This window comes from Triturus cristatus, chromosome 9, assembly GCF_964204655.1.
Source record: "Triturus cristatus chromosome 9, aTriCri1.1, whole genome shotgun sequence".
Classification (NCBI taxonomy): Eukaryota; Metazoa; Chordata; class Amphibia; order Caudata; family Salamandridae; genus Triturus; species Triturus cristatus.
The window spans coordinates 499,716,402-499,740,181 of NC_140592.1; the positions used below are offsets into that span (position 1 = coordinate 499,716,402).

General features: G+C 43.5%; 1 protein-coding gene across 2 annotated transcripts in view; it reads right to left on the reverse strand.

Moving 5' to 3' along the window:
- Window positions 1–23,780, reverse strand: part of RASGRP2 (RAS guanyl releasing protein 2) — a 595,380-nt gene that overhangs the window by 509,185 nt on the left and 62,415 nt on the right. For both annotated transcript variants that reach the window (XM_085625475.1, XM_085625474.1), the window contains exon 2: window positions 20,177–20,267. The gene's annotated coding sequence lies outside the window, so the exon portion shown is untranslated. The remainder of the gene's footprint in view (window positions 1–20,176; window positions 20,268–23,780) is intronic.

Here is a 23,780-nt window from a genome sequence, read left to right on the forward strand (position 1 = left end):
AAAACGATTATGTCATTTGTAGGTGGGAAGTCCAAATTGTAAACTCTGGGTCCAATCTGAATAAGAAGGGAACAAATGGTGAGTGATGCACATTTGTATAAAAATGCAGAGGCAATGGAGGAAAGTGGAGTGGCGATGCTTACTTATCAAGCCGGTAACTTGTAGTGAATGCAACGGATAGCTGGCGTTGGAAAAGACGTGGACGCAAGTAAGAGAGATTTCAAATGGAAGGCCGATGTGACGTCAACGCGCGCGTATATGCGGCATTCCGATCAAACCTGACTAGGGATGTCAGGACACGCCGACACAGTAACGTGAGTGAACTGTCATACTCACAGAAACCCAGCTGCTAGAATCTTGCTGAGCACTATCTAGGACACAAGTCTGTTGAGTTCAATTGTGTAGAATATGAATATAATACCCCTTGAGCTACGACTATCTCAATAATATAGCACATGTTTCTAAGCATGATTTAAACAATTTGCATTAATTGTGGCAGTAGTTTCAACTGTCCAAAGGTGACCGCTCATAAAAACGGTATATAATTACAATATGGGAATGAAACATATAAGTACAATGATCTGTGTATAATGTTAATCTAATAGCAGGCATATATCAGATCCTTACAAATGTATAAATATTCAAACAAGTCGTTAAAAATAACAATATTCGGTATTGTCACTGGAAATGTATATGACAGTGACTATTATGAAGTACTCTTATGAAACAAATCGATGAATGAACACATTTCATATTGGTATGTGCATGATAATGATAAAAATAGCAAAGTTGAAATATGGAGACACATCCTGAGATATGTGGCTTCTATATGTTCTAAAGTAAGGCGCAAAGTTTGGCATAGATCTTGGTTTCAGATTGTGTGTGGGTGTGAAATGTGGATCAACAACCTTTTCATGTATGACACAACAGACCAGCTTGTCTGTTGATTTTCTCAAATTCATTCAGACCCCGGGAAACTGAATCAAGGGTATGTATCCATATGCACTCCCTTGTGTTAAGTTCTGACTGAATGTCACCCCTTCTGGGATTGGGAGTTATGTTTTCCAGTATCCACCATTTTAGGCTTTCCACTGCATGGATCTTGGAAAAGCTCTACAAGATGAGCCCCTTGGGTTTGCACCTAATCCTACTGCAGTGCTGTAGGATTTGCACTTTTCCTTTCTGTCTTGTTTGACCCATGTAGATTTTCCTACATGGACATTTTATGTCATAGATCACTTCCAATGTATTGCAATTTGTATGTTTTTGTAGTATGTAAGTGCATCACAAATGTTCAAATTCCTTTCTTTCTATTGTAAGTGCACAGGCCTTACAATGGCCACATCTAACGTGGCCCACCAACGGTGGCAAATTCAAATGAGCTCTGAGATCAGGAGTTGGAGCTTTTTGTAAAAAAAGAGCCGACTACATAATCTCTCACATTTTTACCGCTTTGAAGGCAAATATCGGTTTCTCCACTATGTCAATCTCAGTGGCAACGAGGCTCCAGTATTTGTTAATCACCTTCTTGATTTCATTGCTTCTGGTGTTGAAAGTGGTGACACATACTAGTTTGTTAGGAATATCATCTCTAGGCTTTACCTCAAGTATGGTTTCTCGAGGATAGGAGCAAGCGCTTTTTCTGGCTCTGTGAAGAAGGCCCTTGGGGTAGCCCCTCTCCCTAAGGCGGGACATTAGTGTGTCTGTCTCTTTAAAAAATGGACTCTCCGTGTACAGTTATGTCTCAATCTTAAAAATTTACCATATGGAATATTGTCCCATAAATTCCTAGGTTGGTGGGAATTGTAATTCAGGAGTGTGTGTTGGGTTCTGTCGGTTCCCGAAACAGTGGTATATATCCTAGCATCCTGTATCTTCAGATACCTGTCCATAAAGGGATTAGCCAGACTAGGAGCAAATCCGTCACCCATAGCTACTCCTTTATGCTGAAAGAAATATTGATTTTGAAAGACAAAATAATTCTTATTCATGGCTATATCCAATTGTTGTACTAAGAAATCAGGTGGGACCCAACAAGAACATTCCCTGCCATCCAGAAACTCTTGTACTACATCCAGTGGCTGGTTTTGTGGTATACTAGTGTGAAGAGAGGCAACATCAAGTGTAACCAAAATCTGTGTGTTGCTGTTAAATAGTTGGTTCTCTACAAGCTGTATAATATCCATGGTGTCCCTCACATAGGATCTGGTTTTGACTACCCATGGTCTTAGGAATGTATCAATGTAATTACTCAGTGGTTCCAAAATGGATCCACAACCGGACACAATTGGCCTTCTTGGAGGATGGTGGACGTTTGTGTGGACTTTAGGGAGAGTATATATAGCTGGTATACGTGGGTCCCTTTTGTGGAGGAAATAAGACTCTGGTTCACTGAGAAAACCCTTATCAACACCACTTTTTGTCAATCTATGAATACGTTTAATATTGTGCTGTGTGGGATCCTTATTGATTTTGAGATAACTCTCTTGTGCGACAAGTTGTTTCTTAAACTCCCTTACGCAATCATCAGTGTTCAGTAGGACTACTGCTCCCCCTTTATCTGTAGCCTTTATAACAATCTCTTGATTGTATTTTAATGACTCCAAACTTTCTCTTTCTGGTTTGCTGATGTTGTATTTGATATACTTTCAATTCATGAATACCCATATTCTCTTTGAGTATAATTTGCTTGTAAACCAGAATCTTATGTGTGACAAGGTGTGCTGCAGGGTTGAACGTGGAAGGAGGTCTAAAATTGGTGGCAGCATGTCCGATCTGGGTGATGGATTATTCGCAAAATAGTACATTTATCGTATTTTCCTAAAGAACTGTTATAGTTCAACCTTGACAGTGAGAGAATTAGGGGGTTCTGTGGGAACAAAGGAGAGGCCCTTTGCTAGGATATTTTTCTTGTATTCAGTAAGGCTATGGTTAGAGAGAATGCGGCTTAACACCGCCTTGTAAATAACTCCCCTATTAACGCAGCACTTAGCCATGAAAGGGGCGGGCAATCGGTGTTGCACGGCGCATCGATTTTTGACGCTGCCTCATATTTACAAGGCATGGGGCAGCACCAAAAATAAGACCAGTAAATACCTGGTCTTAAACAGGTGATACGAGGAGAAATGTTTTGTTTCTCCTCGTATATTGCTCTTTCTATGTGTGCTGCATCCTGCAGCACACATGGATATAGCAAATCGCCTGTTAAGATTGTTTATGCGCAGGAAGGTATCCCTTCCTGCGCATAAACAATCCTCCCTGCAGCACAGGCACCTTAGCAAAATGCTGCAAGTGAGCATGCACTGGCGCTAGGCAGCTTCCTTAGCGCCAGTGATAGGGGAAGCACGGCGGTAAATACGGCTCATCCCTGCGTTTTGAAATTGACGGAGCGCGGCGTTACCAATTTTGACGTAACATAGTGCTCCGCCAGTTTGGTGTACATATGCCCTCTTGTCAAGGAATGCCAGATCGAATTTTGTGTGCTTAGAGCCTATGGTTCTTTATCCTCCATATTTGCAGATACTGCTGTGGTCTGAATGTCCTAAATCCTTGAGCATATTTTTCTGCTAGGAGTTGCTTCAAGTTGTTGCAGTTCCCTTAACTCAATCGATACCATGCAGCAGTTCATTGCACTCACTGAAGCCTGTTTTCTTGATGTGGAAGTTAGGAACATCACAAGGGGCACGAGGTATAGATGTTCTGTAATGTAACACCTTACAAGTACATTACCAGTACATGTATCGACTGTATCTTTTACCCATTGGATGCCCTTTCACCCTACTCCTTGCTTAGTGCAGTCCAGCAGGGTTGGGAGGAATGCGCACGAGCAAGGACTCTGGATTCCTCAATCTCCCTTACTCGAACCAAGGCAGGGCTGATTTTCTACAAGTGTATCAAAGTTTGTACCTAACAGGCATTTTGTGGCCAATTAAATCTGAAGGGGTTACAGCAATATTTTCATAAGAGAGCAAGGCCCATCAGCTGCGCACAGAAGTCTGAGCTGCATTTTTCATTTAATTAATACTGTATTTAAACCCATAATTAAAAAATAGGTCTAGTAGAATGTTACTCTTCTAGTGCAGGCTCAGTTTGTCATGGGTGGCAAACAATACAGTGGCTGAGATTTATGCTGATTTGAATAATTGGCCTCTATCCTAAAGTTCGCCAACATCTTGCTTCAAGTGGACTATGATTTACATGCAGACATCTCGGATAACACTCACTTGTCTGCCCTTGTCATATCTTAATCTCGCCCAGCTGCCCCTACTCATAATGCTGGGAATATGTTTGACCTGATTTTCTCAAATTTGCCTTTTCAGATGGTCGAGCACCTGAGTCTTGTTGGATGGATCGCATCACACCAGTCCTTTCCAGTTTCTAGTCACTTTCTCATTTGTTCCTCCTCCTCTTCCCAAGAAGCTCTCCATACCTTGGTCAAAGGTCTGCCCAGACACCTTCATTCACTCTCTAGTGCAGTCACCGCACACATGACCAGTTTCAACACCTGGATTCAGCTGCCTTGCCCTGCCAAATTCAGAAACTCATTTCATAGGTCTCCCTGCTTTCACTAGTATTCTGAAAACCTGAGAAGCACAAAAAAAGGAACATTAAAAATAGAATATCCCTGGAGAAGGAAATAAAACCAGAGACAAAAAAAATATAAAAGTCTACCATTAAATAATATCAAAAACTTAATATTCTTCCCTCACTCTCTTCTACGCAATCTAATCAGTTAATTCCTCCAATAGCAAAAGAAAGCTTCACTATTGTAAACTCCAAGCTTTGCCCCACAGCCTGTCATGATCTATGGCCTTGTCTCAAAGTCTTTGTGACAACCTCACTACATTTTTTCCACAACAAAATTGATTCCAATTTTTTTCCCTAAACCTCCTTCAATCCACTCATTTCCTCTAAATCTGCTCACTTAACTTCAGAACCTGGTCTCTGGGTCTCTTTTTTCCCCACTATCTCCAAATTGGAAACATCAACAGCACTTGCCTCTTGCCACTCAGGATCTCCAGATAACCCTACTGTCTATCTTACATCCTCCAATTTGCCAGCGGCTTAATCTCTTCCTCCCTAGGCCAAGTTCTGAACCTTTCTCTCAACACTGTGGAAACAGGCCAAGTTTGAACTCCTGTCAAAAAAAAACCTCAACTGACCCAACGGTTCTTGCTAATTACCGGCCTACCTCCCTACTGCCATTAGCAGGAAAAGTACTTAAATGATTAGTTGGCATGCAACACTCCAATTTTCGGGAATACTTTTGAGAAGATAAATTACTTATTTTCCTGCTAACTGGCTATTTAGGCATTAAACATGTGTTAAACTTCTATGCACTATCCCAAGAGTCTGTTTTCTTTTAAAGAACCTGGTAGATTGGCCAGGAAATGTTTTTTTAGCACAACAGGTGCTGAACTGCCTCCACATGACAACCCAGGTGCTAGAAGTAAGGGAGAGATTTCCCCAGACGGTCTAGGGGGGAGCACGTCTCAGCACAGGACCTGGACCAGACATTATAAGCACATTAAAATACATTTAGGTGAAGTCTAGCACTTACTGCATTGTTTTATATTGCTTAAAATGTGTTAATGTACACTAAAATTGTCAATTATACAGCACAAGCAAGTGTAGATTATATAAACAATTGTGCAATCGTGCAATGCTGCCAACACATGTTTTGTCATTTGGGTGTCTCTTGCCCCACAACTCCATTAGGGCTCACGACTGGGAAACTTTCACCAGTCTGGTGCAGTACCCAAGAAAACTGTTAAGCTTGCAAATGTATTAACATTTTTTAATCCATCTAATTGGAGGAAAAGAAGACCTCACTACGTCCATGCGAAGAAGATCCTAGAGCGAGTACACCCAGGATCACCGCGGTGGGTGAAGGTTGAACATATACCAATAAGGAAAACTGACATCTGAAGAATAATTGCACAATTGTGTATATAAAGTGTGTGCTTATGGCTGTGTAACAATCTACGAAACCCGAGGGTTCATTTGGGGAGGTTGGGTGGGCATCCTTCCTTTTAATCACTGATAACGTGGTTACCTTCCGAGATCTAGTGTGTACTGTAAAGCGATCACCGGAATTCCTAAAAATCACCCTCTGTTAGTACACTAAAAGTGTCACGTGGGTAGGAAGGAATTGGAGAAGTCCAGTAACAATGACTGTGTGTATGTAATCCATGGCTGAGTGTGAGCAACTCTAGAAACAGTACATGGATGTGGAAGTCGGCAGGAGGGCCGGGAGCCGAAGGACAGACCCTTGAAAGATGAGTGTGAGTGAGAAAGGAGTTCTTTGATCCAACCACCCTGGCCTCTTCGCTAGCCTCTCTGGGGGCACGAACAAAGGCCAGACAAATGCAAGAGGATCTTTGGGTCTGAGTGTACAACAGCTTTCCACCTCCCACCTCCTCGATCAGAGAAGAGTTAAGGAAAAACACACAACAGAGAGAACACTAATCTTACTTCCTATTTCCTTCTCACCAACCTCCATGGGATGAGCTGCACACATAAGCAGTAGATCTTTTCTCGTTTACTGCGTACAAATGAGCAAGCATCGATTGGGGAATTATTGGGGATTTTAACCTACACATGGATGATTTTAAATGTGCACAAGCAGTTCCCCTTAATAACACCTTGGCAGGCTTGAATGGGTACAAGCACCCACACAAGAGACAGGACACCTCCTCAATGAGATTTTTTCAAATATCGATGACCTACAGGTCCCCCCCGGCAGAATGTCTTATTTGGACTGATAATTTTTATATCCCTTTCCTTTTTAATGTGATACTGAAGCCAAAGAAAGTAAGCCTATAGCCCTCTTTGTCCAGAGCATGGCACAAAATTACAGAGACATGTATCTGCCAAAAGCTGCAATCATCAACACCCCTACTAACTGGGAGTGTGGATATAGATGCGGCTAAGTTTAATAAATGTATTTATGATGCTCTGTATTCGATAACACTTCTAAAACCTATAAGAACGCCAAGGACCAAACCTTTAGCTCCTTGGTTGGTCGACTGAACTGAGAAAAAAAGAGCCACTTTAAAAAGCTAGAACGTGTTAGGAGAAAGTCTTATGGACAGAATGTAAGGACCAAGTATAAGGAAGCTTTGAGAAACTTCCATATAGTAACCCGAAAAGCGCAGAGGGAATATCTCACCTCACATTTTAATGGCATTTAATACATCTTGGGAAGTGTCAAAGGTGGTTCAGTCCTTCCTCTCCCCGGAGTCTGTCAACAGCAATATTAGTTCTTCTAGGGATTTGTGTGGTGATTTATCATGTTTCTTTGATGGAAAAAATTCAAAAGATTTATGCCATATTGCCAGCATGGTCTGAAACAGAGACATGGACAGATGTGGTTACACCACAGAAATATAAACTATCCAACTTTTCTGAAATCTCTGAGGAAAATGCGTTAGAGAAACTTAAAACATGCAAATTGGGATCACCAGCAGACCCTAGTCCTGAGGAAATTCGATTTTCGATTGTGATCGAATCGACCCGCCATTTTGTGCTCCGCCGCCATTTTGTGTTGCTTTCACTCAGGCAGCACGGCGAACATAGTCTTTTCTGCTTTTTCTGCAGCTTTGTGTCGAAATAAGCCTTCTGCCTCTATTTACAAAGCTGATGTTAGCACTGGCCGAGTACACTAATCCCTGTCTGGTTTTCTAATCCCCGTCTCAACTATCTGTTGGTTCACACTATTCTCTTCTGACTTTATCTTATCGTCTGGCCTTCACTGTCCTGTGCTAGCATTCTCTTGTTTCACAACTGTCCTCCAACACACACAAACATATCTCGCCACCTGCAAGTTAGTTGCGAATCTGTTAATTAATTAGTTTGAGGGAGGGGTGGTAAACACGGTTGCTTCGAGTCATCTGACACTTTGTTTTCAAACCTTTTCTATTGGTTCTGTCCTGTTTTCCAACTTTTCTTATTGGCTCTTTCTTATATGTTCTGGGTGTATATTTGGTTAATGTATATGTCACCTATGTGGTATAAAAGATTGTGAGCCACGGAGTGAAGTGGCAGTCTCCTGACAACATACCGTGTGTACTTCTAGGACAACTGTACTGGCTGCAGCTAATAAAATCTGATCTTTTACGCCGACGGAGGGTCCCCGTGTCTCTGTGTAGCTGAGCAGGAGAACCCAGGAGATTAAGGCGTACCCTGCGCTGCCGGACCCAAAAGGTTCCGGTTCTTCAGTCCACTGAGTATTTTAAAACTAATTTCCCTTATTATCAATCTAGTATTTACCAGAGTTCTAAATCAATCAGTAGAAGCAGTTCTTTTCCACGTAGGATGGAAACAAGCTTTTCTTCGACCATTGCTGAAGAAATCCACTGCTGATGCGGCCACACGGAGTAATTTCAGAGCTATTTTCATTTTGCCTGCAGCAGCTACAATTACAGAAAAATTGATTAAAAGAAAGCTTTCTACCTACTTGGAAGATAACAGGTTGCTGCATGATACGCAATCTAGTTTCAGACAAAGGGTGGGTACCAAGACTTCTCTACTGGAAGTCACAAAATTAATTTAAGCACATCTTGATGTTGGAAGTGCAGCGATGGTGGTCCTTTTAGACCTATCGGCAGCGTTCAACACAGTTTCTCATGTAACCATTTTAGAGAGATTTAAAAGGACAAGTATCCAAAGGAAAGCTCTCTATTGGCTGAGGTCTTTTTAAAAGTAGAAATCTCAGAGAGTCTATCTCCAGCCTTTTTCTTCCACCCCAAGGCCCATACTATGTGGATCTGGTATAAGACCTACATTTTCAATCTTTGCTTAGCCTCCTTTGGCTCAGTTGATTGAAGCTTGTTGTGCAGAAGTTGTGTCCTACACTGATGATGCCCAGCTCCTATTATCTTTTCAGGAAAACGCAGACTCTATCTTGACAAAGTTTAAAGTTGTACTTAGACACAACTGATGGACTTTTCCTTGGTACATGTTCTCCTCCTTCTTCTAATGTATGGTGGCCAGAGGAACTTGGATCTCCGACGGTCCCTGCGGAGCATGCAAGAAATTTGGGAGTCATGTTTGGCTTGAGGTTCTTTTACTCCTCACAAATCAAACAGCAGTCTTCTGTCTATTTTGCCAAAAATAAATCTCTAAGGAAGATGCTGCATTTTATCCCAGAAAAAGTGTGCAAAACTGTAGTCCACACTTTGATTACCTCCCGGTTAGACTAAGGAAATAGTCTATACCTGGGACTCCCTGCTTTTCTAGCTTGCAAAATGAAGATTGGGCAGAACGCAACTGCAGGGTTGATCCAAAAAGTCCTGTACAGCTAGGCCATATCCCCTCATCTGAAGCAACTTCACTGACATCCGGTGATAAATCGAATCAAATTCAAAGCTCTAACAATAGAGTTTTCTCTGGACAAGGCCCTGCTTATCTGCAAAAAAGACAGCGCCCATATCAATAATGCAGAGCACTTAGATCAAATCATTTTCTTCTGCTCCGCGTCCCAAAATTTGTACGCACAAGACAAAGATCTTTCACGGTTTTAACAGCCAAGATGTGGAATACTCACCCAATAAATTTGCTGAGAGACCCATCCATCTCGACTTATAAGAACTGAAAATGTTCCTCTTTGACAAAAGCTAAATCACGCTCTTCTTACTGGCATTGGATTTACTGCTGTTAAACTGCCTGCTTAAGTGCCTGGAAACTTCACTGGAAGCAGCTGTGTGCTATACAAATGGCCAATTTGATGGATTGATTGGGGCAAAGAAATATAAACAAAGCGAATACAAACCGATAAGGACGTCTGCCCACACTATGTACCACTAGTATCATAAAGCCACATGCAGATTTCCAAAACAGTGGGTAAGAATCACCACCTAGGAAGACACAAAGTCCTTTCTTGATCATGGTTTCTAGATCTAGAGAGATAGGAAACTAACAAAAGATTTTAAAGGGTCCTAAAAACAAGATTGAGGCAATAAAATGGCCATTATTTCAAAGTGGCATAAGGAGGCGAATAGACACAAACATGAATACCAAGGCCATGGCATGAAACAGACCCAGGAGAAACTGGAATATCAAATAAGCCAACTTAGGGACAGAGCTAGAGCTTGTGCTTCTACTGCTCCACCTCCCCCCTATTTATTCCTTGAAATCACTGAACCAAAAGGTTAAGAGAAGTAGAGCTAGGACCCAATTAAGGAGGGTTTCTTTGATTTTTTTGCTCATGATAACTGAAGAGGTCCGGGGTGCACATTCAAGCGATTGACAGCAGAGCATCAAAAGGAAGAGCTCAAATAACTAGGCAAGATGCAGGCTCACTACTGCAGAGAGGTCTAGACAAAGAGTGGAGTCAGTCCCAACTGTGCGTAGCAATCCCAGGGAAAGCAGTTCCATCATTACCCAAGAGAGTTAAAGAAGTCCTGCAGAGTGACTGCCTAGAATCTGGATTAACAGAGAGGGGGCAGAAGCTTCATCACATTTTAGCGATGCAGATGATGACTAACCCAACATGCCCTTTATGCTAAGAGACTACCTCACCCTAGGAGATAGAGTACCTGTTCAGTTCCCTTACACCCCTCCTGATTTAATGAGCTTTAAGGAACAGTTTCCAAATATTTTAGAAAACGCATCCATTTCTGTGACTAAATGCAAAGTGTGTTTGAAGTAAACAGAACAGAATAGGCTGACTCTGTCTTGTTATGAACACAATGGGTTTGCCCTTTTGGTTTTAGTACACAATCACTGAGATCAGAAAAAGCCCATAACATACTATTCTTCCACTTTGGACCCCATCCAGCTGGGCTCCCACCATGTATCTTCTTTGAACAGCTGCTACACATCTTGCTGAAGCCTCTGACTTTTAAGCTGCACTCTTGTTGTTACAGTCCTCCACGCTGTTGTTGACTACTACTTACTACTAGGACACAACACCTTTCCAATGGCAGGTTGGCCCAATACGAAATTCTGTTGTTGTTTGTCTCTCATTTTACCCTCATCAGCTGCCCGACTCTGAACCCGGCCAACTCTGATGCCCACGAATGAGAAGGGAAAACCTCATGATTGTGTTGTGCTATCTGAATATATAACAAAGCCCCATATTGATCTTATGAACACATCCATTCCAAACTGTGTAATAGAGTATTTTTCGGGTGGTTCATGCCCTAGAATTGACAATGTGTTCTAGTTGCCAAACTCAAGCTTGCATCTTGGCTGACAAAAGTAATGTATCTGTATTCACAGATGCTTAGTATGCATTTGGTGTTGTGAATGACTTTGAGCTGCTCTGGGTGTGGAGGGGATTCTTGACATCTGCTGGTACCCCCATAAAGAATTGCTATGTAAAAAAAGTGTTAAGTGCATTGTTGTTGCCGAAAATACAAGAAGTAGTTAAGTGGGCTGCCAACCAACACTGCAATGATAATATAAGGCAAGGAGCACTAGGCAGTGGACCACAAACTGATGCTGCACTCACAACTTTTATCGCCCCCTAAAATTAGATAAAAGGATTTGAATTTAGCAATGTGGGCACTCCCTGTAGACACCCTCTGCCCAAAAAGTGCCAACCTGGCTTAGGTAAAACAGGTAAACAAAGCAATCAGAGGTGCACCACTTCTACAATGTCCATTCAGATTCCAAATATGTCCACAGAGTTCCGGAAGTGATTGTAAATCTTCAATTTATTGTTGCATCATCAATACTTATCAAAACCCAGCCAACGCGTTTCGTCCACATACATGTAGACTTATTCAGGGCACAAGGAAAATTTCAAGAGATATCAATCATCATCCAAAATTTAAGCTGCTAAGTTCATATGTCTATAGTCATTGAGGATATACTATAAATCCTTGGAAGACTCTATCCAAGGGCCAAACATGATAAAGTAATCATGAATTAGCCAATGTCTCCTGTATAGTTGGATTCATCTTGTTAGAAATATGTGTCAGGATACAGCCTGTGTGTTCACAGTCCTTGTCGTTGAATGAGAAAAAGGGGAACAATTTCACTCCTCGTCCGACACTACAATTGGTGTGAACTTCATGCATACTTAGCACTCTCCGCGGTTCCACAAAGATGACGAATAATGAAGTGTCCGGAGGGAAATGCCATTCCTGATTAAGGGGAAAAGGCCCTAACAACGTGGGCTGTGCCACATGTGCCATTTCCCCGCAAACCGTACCATGCTTGTCTTAACCATGCATGTGCCTTAACAACGCGTATGTGTGGTTAAGGCAATGTGCTGTCTGAATGCCAAGCAGAGGTACAGGAAGTGGAAGTCAGGAAGAGGAAGGACTATCAGGAATTGGGAGAGGACATGGTGAGGTAAGTGGGGCTAGAGCTTGGTCTTGGGGGTGTTAGGGGGTGGAGGGGGTAGATTTTCAGGGTGGTGGTTACTTTTAGGACTCAGGAGGGAGTCAGGGTTGTTTCTAGGGTTGGGGACAGTTTTTAGGGCTAAGGGCAGGGGAAAAGGGAGGTTTATAAGGCAGGGAGCAGGGTCGGGGTAGTTTAGATATGTAGGAGATAGTTTTCAGGGCTCAGAGCAAGGGGGCAGGGTAGTTTTTGGGTCATGGGCTTAATCTTTAGGGCTCAGGGCAGGGGGAGAAGGGACAGGGGACAGGGTCAGGATAGTTTAGGGATATATGGGATAGTGTTTAAGTCTCAAGGCAGGGGGGCTGGGGTTGGGTTAGTTTTTGGGGCATGTGTTTAATTTTTAGGGCTCAGGGCAGGAGGAGAAGGGACATTTTGCAGGGCTGGGGTAGTTTAGAGATGCAGGGGATAGCTTTGGGCGTGGGGGCTGGGGTCAGTGTTGTTTTTGGGGTGTGGGTTTAATTTTTAGGTGGCAGGGGGAAAAGGGACAGTTTACAGGGCAGGGGGCAGGGGTATAATCTTTAGCCCACAGGCCCCTTTACCCACCATGTCTTTACCACAAAATTGCGTGGTAAAGGCATGCGGGGTAAAGGCATGCATGCTAAAGATGCGGTTGTGGTAGAGACCACGATGTACATGCATGAGTTGTTAAGGCATGCGTTGTACCATGATACAACCGTGATTCCGATTCTAGAAAAACGGCCCTGTTACAAGCCATAGATGCTGCTATGTATGATGTAGAGTACAATTTCATTCGTGTGCCCTACATAAAAGAGTTGTCTCTGTTGCAGGAGTAAGAATCCAAGAGTGAAAAACAGAACTGGATCAAACAGAAGTGTAAAAGAGACCTGCAAGGAGTGTAGAGAAAAAGCATGTGTGGCGTGTGATCGCACCAAAGTTTCTACCCCCCAACCTTGCTTGGTTGTATCTGGAGCTGCCCATGTAGGTAGGTAGGGATGACATGAACCCTGCCATGGGAAACCCACTGGTATGCATTCCGCTTTTCCTCTATTGCCCAAAATTATAGCCATTCCAGTCTCACCTGTCAGTCACATAATGCTGGGAAAGGGATCAAGACGACCACCACCCCTGTTTGCCGCCTTCCATGGTGTCCCTTTTGTGTACCTTCAAATGGATTTTATCCAGATGCCCAAATGTTCCTCTTTCTGATATGTACTTGTAAATGTCTATACGTTTTTAGTGTGTGCGGAAGTTTATCCGTGTCCGTGAGCGGATGCCATTACGGTTGCTAAACGCTTAATTAGGGACCTAATTTCCTGTTTAAGAATCCTGAGACACCTCCTCAGCAATCAAGAAGACACTTCATTTCATCCTTTATACACGATTTTCAAGGCTTTTGAGACGTATCAATACTTCCATTATGCCTATAACTCAGAGTCGGCCTGAAAAGTGAAAAGAAAACACAGTTCTCTAAGGAATAAGATAGCCAAGATTAGTTCTGAAACTCAGTTGAAGTGGCCAGAGGCTTTTCCCCTAACTCAGTGTTCCATCAGGGCCATACTCACTTAGAAAACAAGATTGAGCCCCTATGAGGTGGTTATGGACCGCCCTATGATGGTGCCGCCTTCAAACCCACCCACCTCCGCTGCTTAGTTATCCCTGCAATTTAATGTTTATGCTGTGCTCCAATAATGCAGAAAACATATTCACCATCACAACAGTTTACGTTCTCAGGTTCCAGCTCCCTTACCGGATTGTCGGACTGTAGTCTGACACTTCCTCCAGCCTGGCGGCTGGATCTTCATCTGGATTCACCATAGGAAGTCCGCTCTGCAGCCTTGCTGATGTGACCAGTGCATGGTGCTTCTCATCACCAACAGAACTGTGAAGTGTTGTGGACTGTAGACGTGGGTAACTACTCCCAGTGCAAGCGTGTTGCACCTCCCCAAGACGCCTGGCCACCTGCACCCAGCTCCAGACCTGAATCAAGCCTCAGGTTGGATCACTCTGACAGGAATGCTGGTTGCTGCTCTGCTGCCTGCTAGCAGGACGGCTCTCCAGAGCCCACCCTCCTCTTCTGCCCAACCACAGCTGCGCATATAAGGGTCAGAATGGGTCATTCATCTTCCCAACAACTCCCTCAGCATTAACAAAAGGATAGATCATATTAAAGGTAGTGCCTATTTCCTTGCATACAACAGTGGTGTGTTCTCCCATCACAGCCAAGCTCGAATATATGAATGCCCTCTACTTAGGTTTATACTCTAGATCACATCTTCAAATCACCCAGAAAGCAACAGCTAGGCTTATCCTTAAATTACCAAGGCATCAATATGTCTCTTCACATTTCAAAGCACTCCAGTGGCTGCCTATCCACTACAGAATCAGTCTAAAATCCCTCATGATCACCTAGCCCTCACTAACACAGGGCCCATCTACATGCAGAACCTAGTACAGCAATATCTGCTGGCTAGATTGTGCGGATCCATGACTGTTAATAGGCTTAAAGTCCCCTGTATTTACCACTTTAGGATAGGGACTACTCTTTGTTTTCCTTCCCGCCAAGCTCTGGAATTCTCTTCAACCACACATCCGTATGGCTGTCTCTGGAATCTCTTTCTGTAAACACCTGAAATCCTTGCGTTTTTTTAGTGAACTAGTCTGCTTATCTATTTCGACTGTGGTGTGTGGCGCCAGGATGCCTTGTGCTTAGGGCAGCCATCACACTATACAAATTCTCATTCTTTTTTTCTTTTTTTTTTTTTTTTTTTTGACCTCCCACCCATCCCCAAACAACCACCATTCTCATTCATTCTATAGAGACAGTAGCAGCCAAGAACAACCGTCCTTGCAACCTTCGTATGTTGTAATGTCCTGGCTGTTGTACTAGTTTGCAATCTGTTTTGCTACCGCACATTTGTTTTCTTTTCCCTTTGGTTTCTTTGTATTAGTTTCTGGAGTTTTGCTAATGTAATTAGAGATTCTCCTGTTTTGCCAGCATGGAGGCCCTAGGTGCTGCAGTGCTTTATGTAATTGGTATTTTCTACTGTGCATGTCATCTATTAGTATGATCTCTTAACAATGTGAGCTTCCTGAATTGTGTTGCACTAAAAACCAGGGTCAATTTGTAATTCATCTGAAGCACCAACCAGTCAGTTTGGATTACAGAGAACACAGTTAAAATATTTGAAGTGGCAAACATTCCTGAGCATGTTGAACACTTGTTTAGTAAACAGATATTGAGGATAACATAAACAGTGAGAGAAAATAGAGAATTTTCACTGCCTACGCTTTAAACATCCACTATGTAAAATGTTGATATTAACTTTTTAAAGGTTTTCAGAAGAACCATAGTCTGCATGGAACCGTAAAGTCCACCAAACCACATCCATGAGACGCCTAACACAATTAAATCTAACTTCGCTGGGGACAAGATCCCGTCCTCGTTGTGACCACAACAGCAGACTCAGTTGAATCTAGTTTTATTTAGGGGTCGGCGAAGAATTCCACTCCGCCGACGGAGTTTGCGGAGTTTTGCCCGCTCTGCGTTCTGCAAAACTCCACAAAGTGACATGGAGCTGAGTTTTTTCTCTCAAACGACTCACTAACATTAAGTTGGTGAGCGCTTGCGAGAAAAAAGTAAGCGTTAGACCTCCTTCCGGTGAGATTTCTCAATGCGTGTGGTCACGGCAGGTCGGGACAGCTCGCGTCAGGTCGCGACTGCTTGTGCTGAGAAACCTGCTGTTTGCGTTGAAGGATGCTGCCGCTCGAGTAGAACATCTACTCGAGTGGCAGAATGAAGCTGTGCCCTCTTGCTCTGTGCATAGTGCTGTTTGTGCTGATATTACAGTGCGGGACAAACTGCCAGTGCTAAAAATCAGTGCAAGCAGTGCTACTTGCCAAACTCCGCCGGTCGTGGAACTACGCGGAGCCCGGCAAAGTTTTTGCGTCACGCGTTATCAAGTTTCGAGGAGCAGAACTCCATGAGCTCTGCCCAGGCCTAGTTTTATTTCATTATATAACTATAATCCATCTTCCCTACTTTTGTTAAAAGGTCATTCAATTTTAATATTTTGATATGATGATTGCAACCTGGCAACTAAGTGCAATATTCAAGCTTCAAATTGCTTGTGTGACATTTGGACAATTATGTTATATTGATGGCAACTGAATCTGATTCATTCTCATGATGCACTCTGGGTATTTTGCTCTGGAAATTCTTTGGGCAAGTAACAGTATCGTGCTGAATGAGTCATTGCTGTGTTATTTTTGCGCCAAAGATACCTGTGTAAAAGGGCATTTACTAGCTGTCTACTCCTCTCTTAAGCGGGCAACATGTCCTTTGCCCAGCAATTAGAAATAAGCCCAGGCCGGATGCGACTGGCTTTTTAATTTTGTGATTGATGCAACTTGTTGAGGGAGCAGTGCCATGACCTACTATGGGGTTTGAAAACACTGGAGGTGTATTTCTAAAATGTGCCCATGTGTGTCATTGAGAGCATGTGATTTCATGGTGGTGAGAGTGTTTAGATTTCTATAATGTGTGATCCAAGCCAGAAGGCCAATGTAAGCTGTGCGTTTACACTAACATAGAGTAATCTCTGTAGGTAAGACCATAAAAGAAGCAGAAATCTATTGCAACCTTTTTGAGGTTGTGTTATGTCCTACTGCTCTACATGTATCTGTGACCATCTGTTGGTCACCTAGCTGGTGGCCGGAGGAGTTGGGTAAAGCCCCTGCACCTAAAGAGGTAGCCAAAAATCTGGGCATCAAGCTTGATAATAAACTCACTTTGCAGACCCATGTTAATACAATGGCTGGGTCTTGCTATCACACTCTAAGTTTACTTAGAAGAGTTTTTCCGTTGCTTCCATTATCCACCAGGAAGACTCTAATTCAGGCTTTGCTCATGAGCAAGATTGATTATTGCAATGCTCTTCTTCTCTCTGCTCATGCTGCCTCTTTGGACAAACTACAGGTCATTCAAAATACAGCTGCTCGACTGGTTACGGAGTCTCCGGCCAGAACCCCCTCTTTGCCTTTATTGCATGAATTACATTGGTTGCCAATTAGAAAAAGAGTGCAATTTAAAACAGGTTGCATGATTTTCAAGGCTCTAAATGAGCTGAGTCCCTGGTATCTAACTATGAAATTAAAGGCCTACAATCCTATATCCTCACTTAGATCAGGATCTAAAACTCTTCTTGCTGTTCCTAGAGTATATAAAGCCCGTTCTGGCGGCAGGGCCTTTTCGTACTTGGCTCCTTTGTTCTGGAACAGCCTTCCCCAATATCTTCGCATGGAAATGTCCCTCCTCCGTTTTAGAAAGCTGATGAAAACATACCTTTTCTAGCTCAAGATGGTCCGCTGTCGCAAGCGCAGAGATACCCTTAGGGGTGATTCAGCGCTATATAAAATTATAAATAAATAAAATAAATAAATGTACGCCAACTGAGCACCATTACAGCTGGAACAAGAATATGAGCAGAACACATGCACCCATCTTAAGGGGCAGACCCTGCTTAATCCCCCCTGCTATTGGCCAATTTTCTACACAAAGCTGTGTAACTAGAAAATATCAATTCTCTTCTTTGCAGAAGATGCCATTGTGCTTTCAAAGACACAGAATGCTAGTTATTGTGGACATTAAAAGATGACTGCAAAAAGAAAGACCTGATTATTAATTCCACTTAAACCAAGCTTATGGTAATGAAGCCTGTCCATTCTCTGAGAAAGCGCCCTATAGAAAATGGTGCCGCTCTTAGATGCAAATTCAGTTTCGACTATCTTGGGATACATAAATTACACTGGGATGCTCACAGAGAAAAGGCCACGATTGTACTAAAACAAAACGCTAATACTGCATTGCAACTCAAACCCAAAATTGGGAGCCAATCCCTTAGTATAATACAACAAGTTCACACGCAACAGCAGTTCATAGAGACAGCTCTACTACATCAAGACAAAAGACTTACAAATAATCGAAAATTGATTTCTAAGGTCCTTACTTAAGCTGGGTCATGGAGGTACCCCTGTATAGGGAGGAAGGTATTAAACCCATCGCCGATATCCCTGCACTGAGTCCTGTGCAGTTCTAACTGCGAATAAACAGAAATCCCATCGGGGAAATATATTTAACATCTAAACATCTAAAACAGAACTATTTCCCCAGGTGGGGCGGTCAGGAATTCATGGGCAGCACCTGTTAAACACACCCTTCCGGATCTAAGGTTTGGTCACTTCTGGAATAACCAAGTAACAATCTGACCCAATGAGATCAAATTAGTGAAGGAAGCATATTCACAAGCTAAAGAGTACCAGCCAGCCTGAGTGACCTCAAGTTCTCTTTTAGTTAAAAAAAATACCAGGGTTTGAACAGTATCTTGACTGTATGCAGCCGGAGGCGTTACACTTTATATGTAAAATTTAAATTAGGCAAACTTTCAACTTCAGCTTTTTGACAAAATTGAGAGGAGGTCGGTGAGAAATGAATTATGTATCTGTGAAGGTGGAAGTGGGGGTGCGCGGTACATGACTCTACACTTTATGCTTTTTTTCACAAAAACGCACACTGTCCTTCGTAAATGCCTTATCCCGCTATTTAAATCTTTCCATATACCATCATACATTGATGCTTTGGGCCTATGCTACAGTACGGACAATCCCGTAATATTTACCTTTGCAGCATGCTATATGTGGGCCGCATGGCTCATTCTCGAAAGGAACTAAATTGGATAAAGCTTAAACTACTAAAAATGTGCTACAAATATTTAAGCTTAAAGTGCAACTTATACATTTATTTTAGAAATGGTAACTGGGTTCTTTTTTTTCTCATTTTAATAATTTGAAAGGATCTATTGTTCTGGCTTAGTTCAAAAACAAAGGGTGATATTTACAACAAAATGTCGGAGCGCGGTGTTATGCCAAAATTGGCAACGCTGCGCTCCAACATTTTTAAATTGCAGGGATGCGCCGTATTTACAAAAATACAGCTCACCCTTGCATTTCCCCTAGCGCTGGTGTTAAAAAAGCTGCCTAGCACCAGTGAATGCACCGTTGTGCCATCTAGCAAGGGTGCCTGCGCTGCGGGGGCAATTGTTTATGTGCAGGAATGGACACCTTCCTGCACATCAACAGTCTTTAAAGGCCATGTGCTGTTTCTATGCGTGATGCAGAATGCAGCACACAAAGAAAGAGCAAAATTTGAGGCGAGATTAACAGTTTCTCCTCGTATCGCCATCCAAAGTCCAGGTTTTACCGGGCCTTAGTTTTTGGCACTGCCCCATCATTGTAAATATGGGGCAGCGTCAAAAGGCAATGGGTGTTGCGGTGAAACGCCCACATCAACACCCATTGCCTGCCCCTTTGACGCAGTGGCCTGCTGCGGTAAGGGGCATATTTACAAGGTGGGTTAAGTCACATTAGGTGGCTGAACGCCACTTCGTAAACATGGGGTCGAGAGCAGCGCCACCCGACGCTCCAGCTGCGTTAGGGGAGTTTAAAATACAGGAGTTCAGACTCCAAGCTCAGCTAAGCTCCCGAAGGCAGTCGATCACTGGTCAGGTTGTGCGTACATCTCATGGTAGAGTCACGCTGTGCACATGCAAGAACGGTTGGCAGGCTCAAGTCCTGTTAGAACAAAATTGATCAGACCCTCCTCTCATCAACCTACAGGATTCATCCCTCCATGCTATTCCATGACGTATATTTTAGATTCCATAGTCCCTGCATAGGTGGTGTAATGCTCCGTTTAGGTTTCCTTCCCAGACATTTTCACTTTTATTTTTGGTAGGCAATAGCATTTCAGGGCGAGGGAACACAAGAAGTTTTAAAAAGTGCAAGCAGTGTTATGGTGAAGGAGACTTACCTGGCATCCATCAGTGTGGCCAGGACAGCAGCATGGCGTCCCTGTCTTTGGAGGAGGGGGGCTCCTTATACTGTCATGGCGCCGCTGTTCTCTGAAAGAGTGCAAAACTGATCTTCAATGTTCACGGAACAGCATGTCTGGTGGCTCCCCCTCCCCCACCCCAACCAGAATCTCCTTCAACCCTCAGTCAAGTCCATTTCACTATTCCTCTTACTTCCCTGTTGATATCTCACTCTGAACAAAAAGCCTTTCATCCAAACATCAATAGTCAAATGCTTCCCCTGCAAAGTGCCCGACCTGCCCCTGGCAGTCCCTGTGCCTGCCTCACGATATTTGATTTCATTTTCATCAAAATCGATTTCTTTCTACATTATTGGCAGGTAAAAAACTGAAAAACATGCACACTCTTTTTCAATGAAACTGGCTACTCCCATCCCAGCTAACCGGCTTCACTATAATACTATTGTTTATTTCTCACATGCATCATGCTTGTTCTGCACCCCAATGCACTGCGCTCCTCTCATGGCTCGACTCAGAGGTTTTCCCACAGATACTCTGCAAATACTGCCTTATTTTTATGGAGTGGTGTAATGGGAACAAGTAGGGATATACAACACTGTTAGACAGTTGACGATTGTTAAGTTTATAAACTGCTTCACGTGTCAAATTGTGCATCCACATTTAAAAACACACTTCAAAGGAAACTGATTTGCTGAAAGGCATTTCATGCCATCTTGGATGGTGCAAGCAAATCAATTCTCTTGGTTAGAAAATTAATCGAGACATTCCCACAGCTGCAACTCAATCTTCAGCAACTGGAAGTGTCTCGTTTTGATCACTTGACAAATAGTAAACATGCCACGAGACATGTCGCTTAAGTAGGGGGTTAGCTAGGACACAGCGGTATAAATTATTTTATAGAGAAATCACAGAGCCAGGATGCTAGATATGAGACTGCTCGATAGGAGGGAACCTCAGCAACACTTGGCTACTGATCAACAAGGATCCCCTCTCCATTTGCAAGGATTAGGGAAGAAGCAAATATCATAACAGATTGAAATGATGAAGAGATAATGGGCAGTTTTCCTCGGTTTTGTCGACATCTGTGAAAACACGAACGGAAAGAAGAGAATATAGTTTCTGGAGACAGACTAGCTAGTTATTTTGAATGAATCTCATTACCCTCTGGATTTGGTGCACAGCTTGGGTTCTTGACGGACAGCCAACATTGGATTAGGTTCAGATTTTAGTGAAGAGACTCTTAATGATAAAGCTGTCGGCATGTATAACATATTTGGGGTTCAGTGGACTCCTCTCAACTTTAACAGCGGTGCCAGAGCGCCTCCTGCCATGATAGTGCCTCTCCTGGTCAGCGATTTGCATCTGAACAGTGTATTGATAGCACTAAATACACTTCTATGAGCATTTTAGCCTGGATCTTGAATTTGACACCGCCAACCGGGAGATAAAGGAGGAAAACATGGCAACTTGCTTAGTTCTATCCCACCAGAAGGAGATGCACTGAGAAGTTGAGTTTCCACCATCGTAAAATTGGACCTGAAGAAAAGGGGGGCTTAACAATTACTCCTTGTCCTCCCGCAGCTTACCGGCTCGAACTCCAGATGAGTTTTTCTAAGGTAGGCTACCAAGAGTTAGTATGACTTTGCTCTATAAAACATACTGCTTCAAAGATATCCCTTAAAGGAGGATTTAAGTGATATGCTTCAATAAAGAAAGTTTGGGAAAACCAGCGGTCAAAGTGAGCAGGAGCTAAGTGGCACGACGTGCCCAAGCTTTTATTATTTGAATAAAAACTGTTTCCCTACTTTTTGTAGAAAGACAACCGTCTTGGGAGAGTTAATTCCGACGGTTGAAATGCTTCAGCTGAGCTGTAAGGCAGGGATTCTCCTGTGCTGTGAATCAGAGAGAGGGGCAGACAGCTAAACAAGCGTCCTGGCCAGGGTGTCTGCCTGCCTGCCTGGAAGAAATGTAAATGTTCACAACTGGTTAGTCTGCAATTGTAAAGGGTGCTTGGAAGTTGATATTGGCTTTAATTATCAGAATTACTTGAAGCTTCCTGATGACACAAATATATTTATTCTATGTGAGTGACATTGCAAGGGAGCTGCTATATGAGCTGTAAATTGTGTGCTTTTAAACGAAATGCACTACAGACAGCCGGGTATTACTAAAATCTATATTTTGGAAGTACTTTTTATCTTACACATTTTTGCACATTTTGTAGCAGCCAAACTTATAATGTGTGTAATTACAGTTTAAAATAATGACTTGCATATCCACAGTGTTTTCTGTCAAAGTCTGACCTTGTAGCACTAAACATACACAAATCACTATTCTCCACCGTCCCAACCAGGTATCATTTCTGTGACTCTCTGGTTACACACACCGACCCCTGCAGTACATTAACTAATAAAGGTTTCGTAATGAGTGATAGTGCATTATTTTATATGTAGTTGCCTGGTGGTTAAAGAGTGAAAAATAGTTAAATGTTTTGTTTTTAGCCATGCTTTTGACCCCGCCCAATGCTCATCCACTCCGCCGCCATTATGCGCAGCATTACAGTTCCCATACTTTTTTTTAATGCACTTCAACCGCTGGGAAAATCTGTCTTTGTTGTAATGTTGTACTCCAGAATTCTTGCAACACAATATTTAATTGCCTTCTCAACCCATTCCAATGCAAGTGCACAGATTGCACCAGTGTGCAGGCCCAAAACCACATGGGGTCTGACCAGCATGGACCAGTCTAAAAACAGTCAGTAAATTAGAAAACAGAGAGGCAACACAGTTTCAATAAGAAGCAGGAGGGCAAACTGGTTGCAATGGTGTGCGTGGAAGCAGCTGAGGACAAGGAAAACCGGGTTGCACTACTATGTGACAGTAATTCCAATTGGTTTATGTTGGACCCGGCCTCGTGGCGTGGTCCTTAACCCCATGGATTGTGCCCGTTCCCCGCCCCGGCCTTCACGGGCCACCCGTCTGAACTGCACCAAGGCCCTTCACCCTGAGCTGCACGCGGTCGCATACTCCTCGTGGCTCCGCCATCTTGTTGGCATGCACGTCACTCTGTGCACCAGCCAGCGCGACCCCGCTCAACCCGGCCTCGACCCCAGCGAAGCCCCGACATCGAGGCACCACGGACTGGCCAGGGGGTGCCGCAGGAACCATTCATCGCCCCCGGCGGAGGACAGTATCGATGGGACCCCCAACTGTCCTCCCCTCTCGAGGTGTGATCGCCCTGCAACTCCCTTGGGCCTGGCGCCTCTCCTGCTGGGCGTCTGGCCGCCTCCACCCGGCCACTCCGCCCCCCCGGGCGCATAGGTCCGGACATCAAAGGGCTCCAGACCTATATCTGGGGCGACCCCACCACAGATCGGCAGTTGTATCCCGGAGTCGAGAGCCCTGCTGATTGAATCGCGGCTGACCCTACGGAGAAGAACTCTTGTCGGAACCATCACGAGCCCTGCTGACTGCGTCGCGGCTCCTTCTTGTGAACACTTTGAACCACCTGGAACATCGGAGCCCTGCTGACGCTGTCGCGGACCAACCTCGCTGAAACCTTCCTCGGAGCCCTGCTGACGACG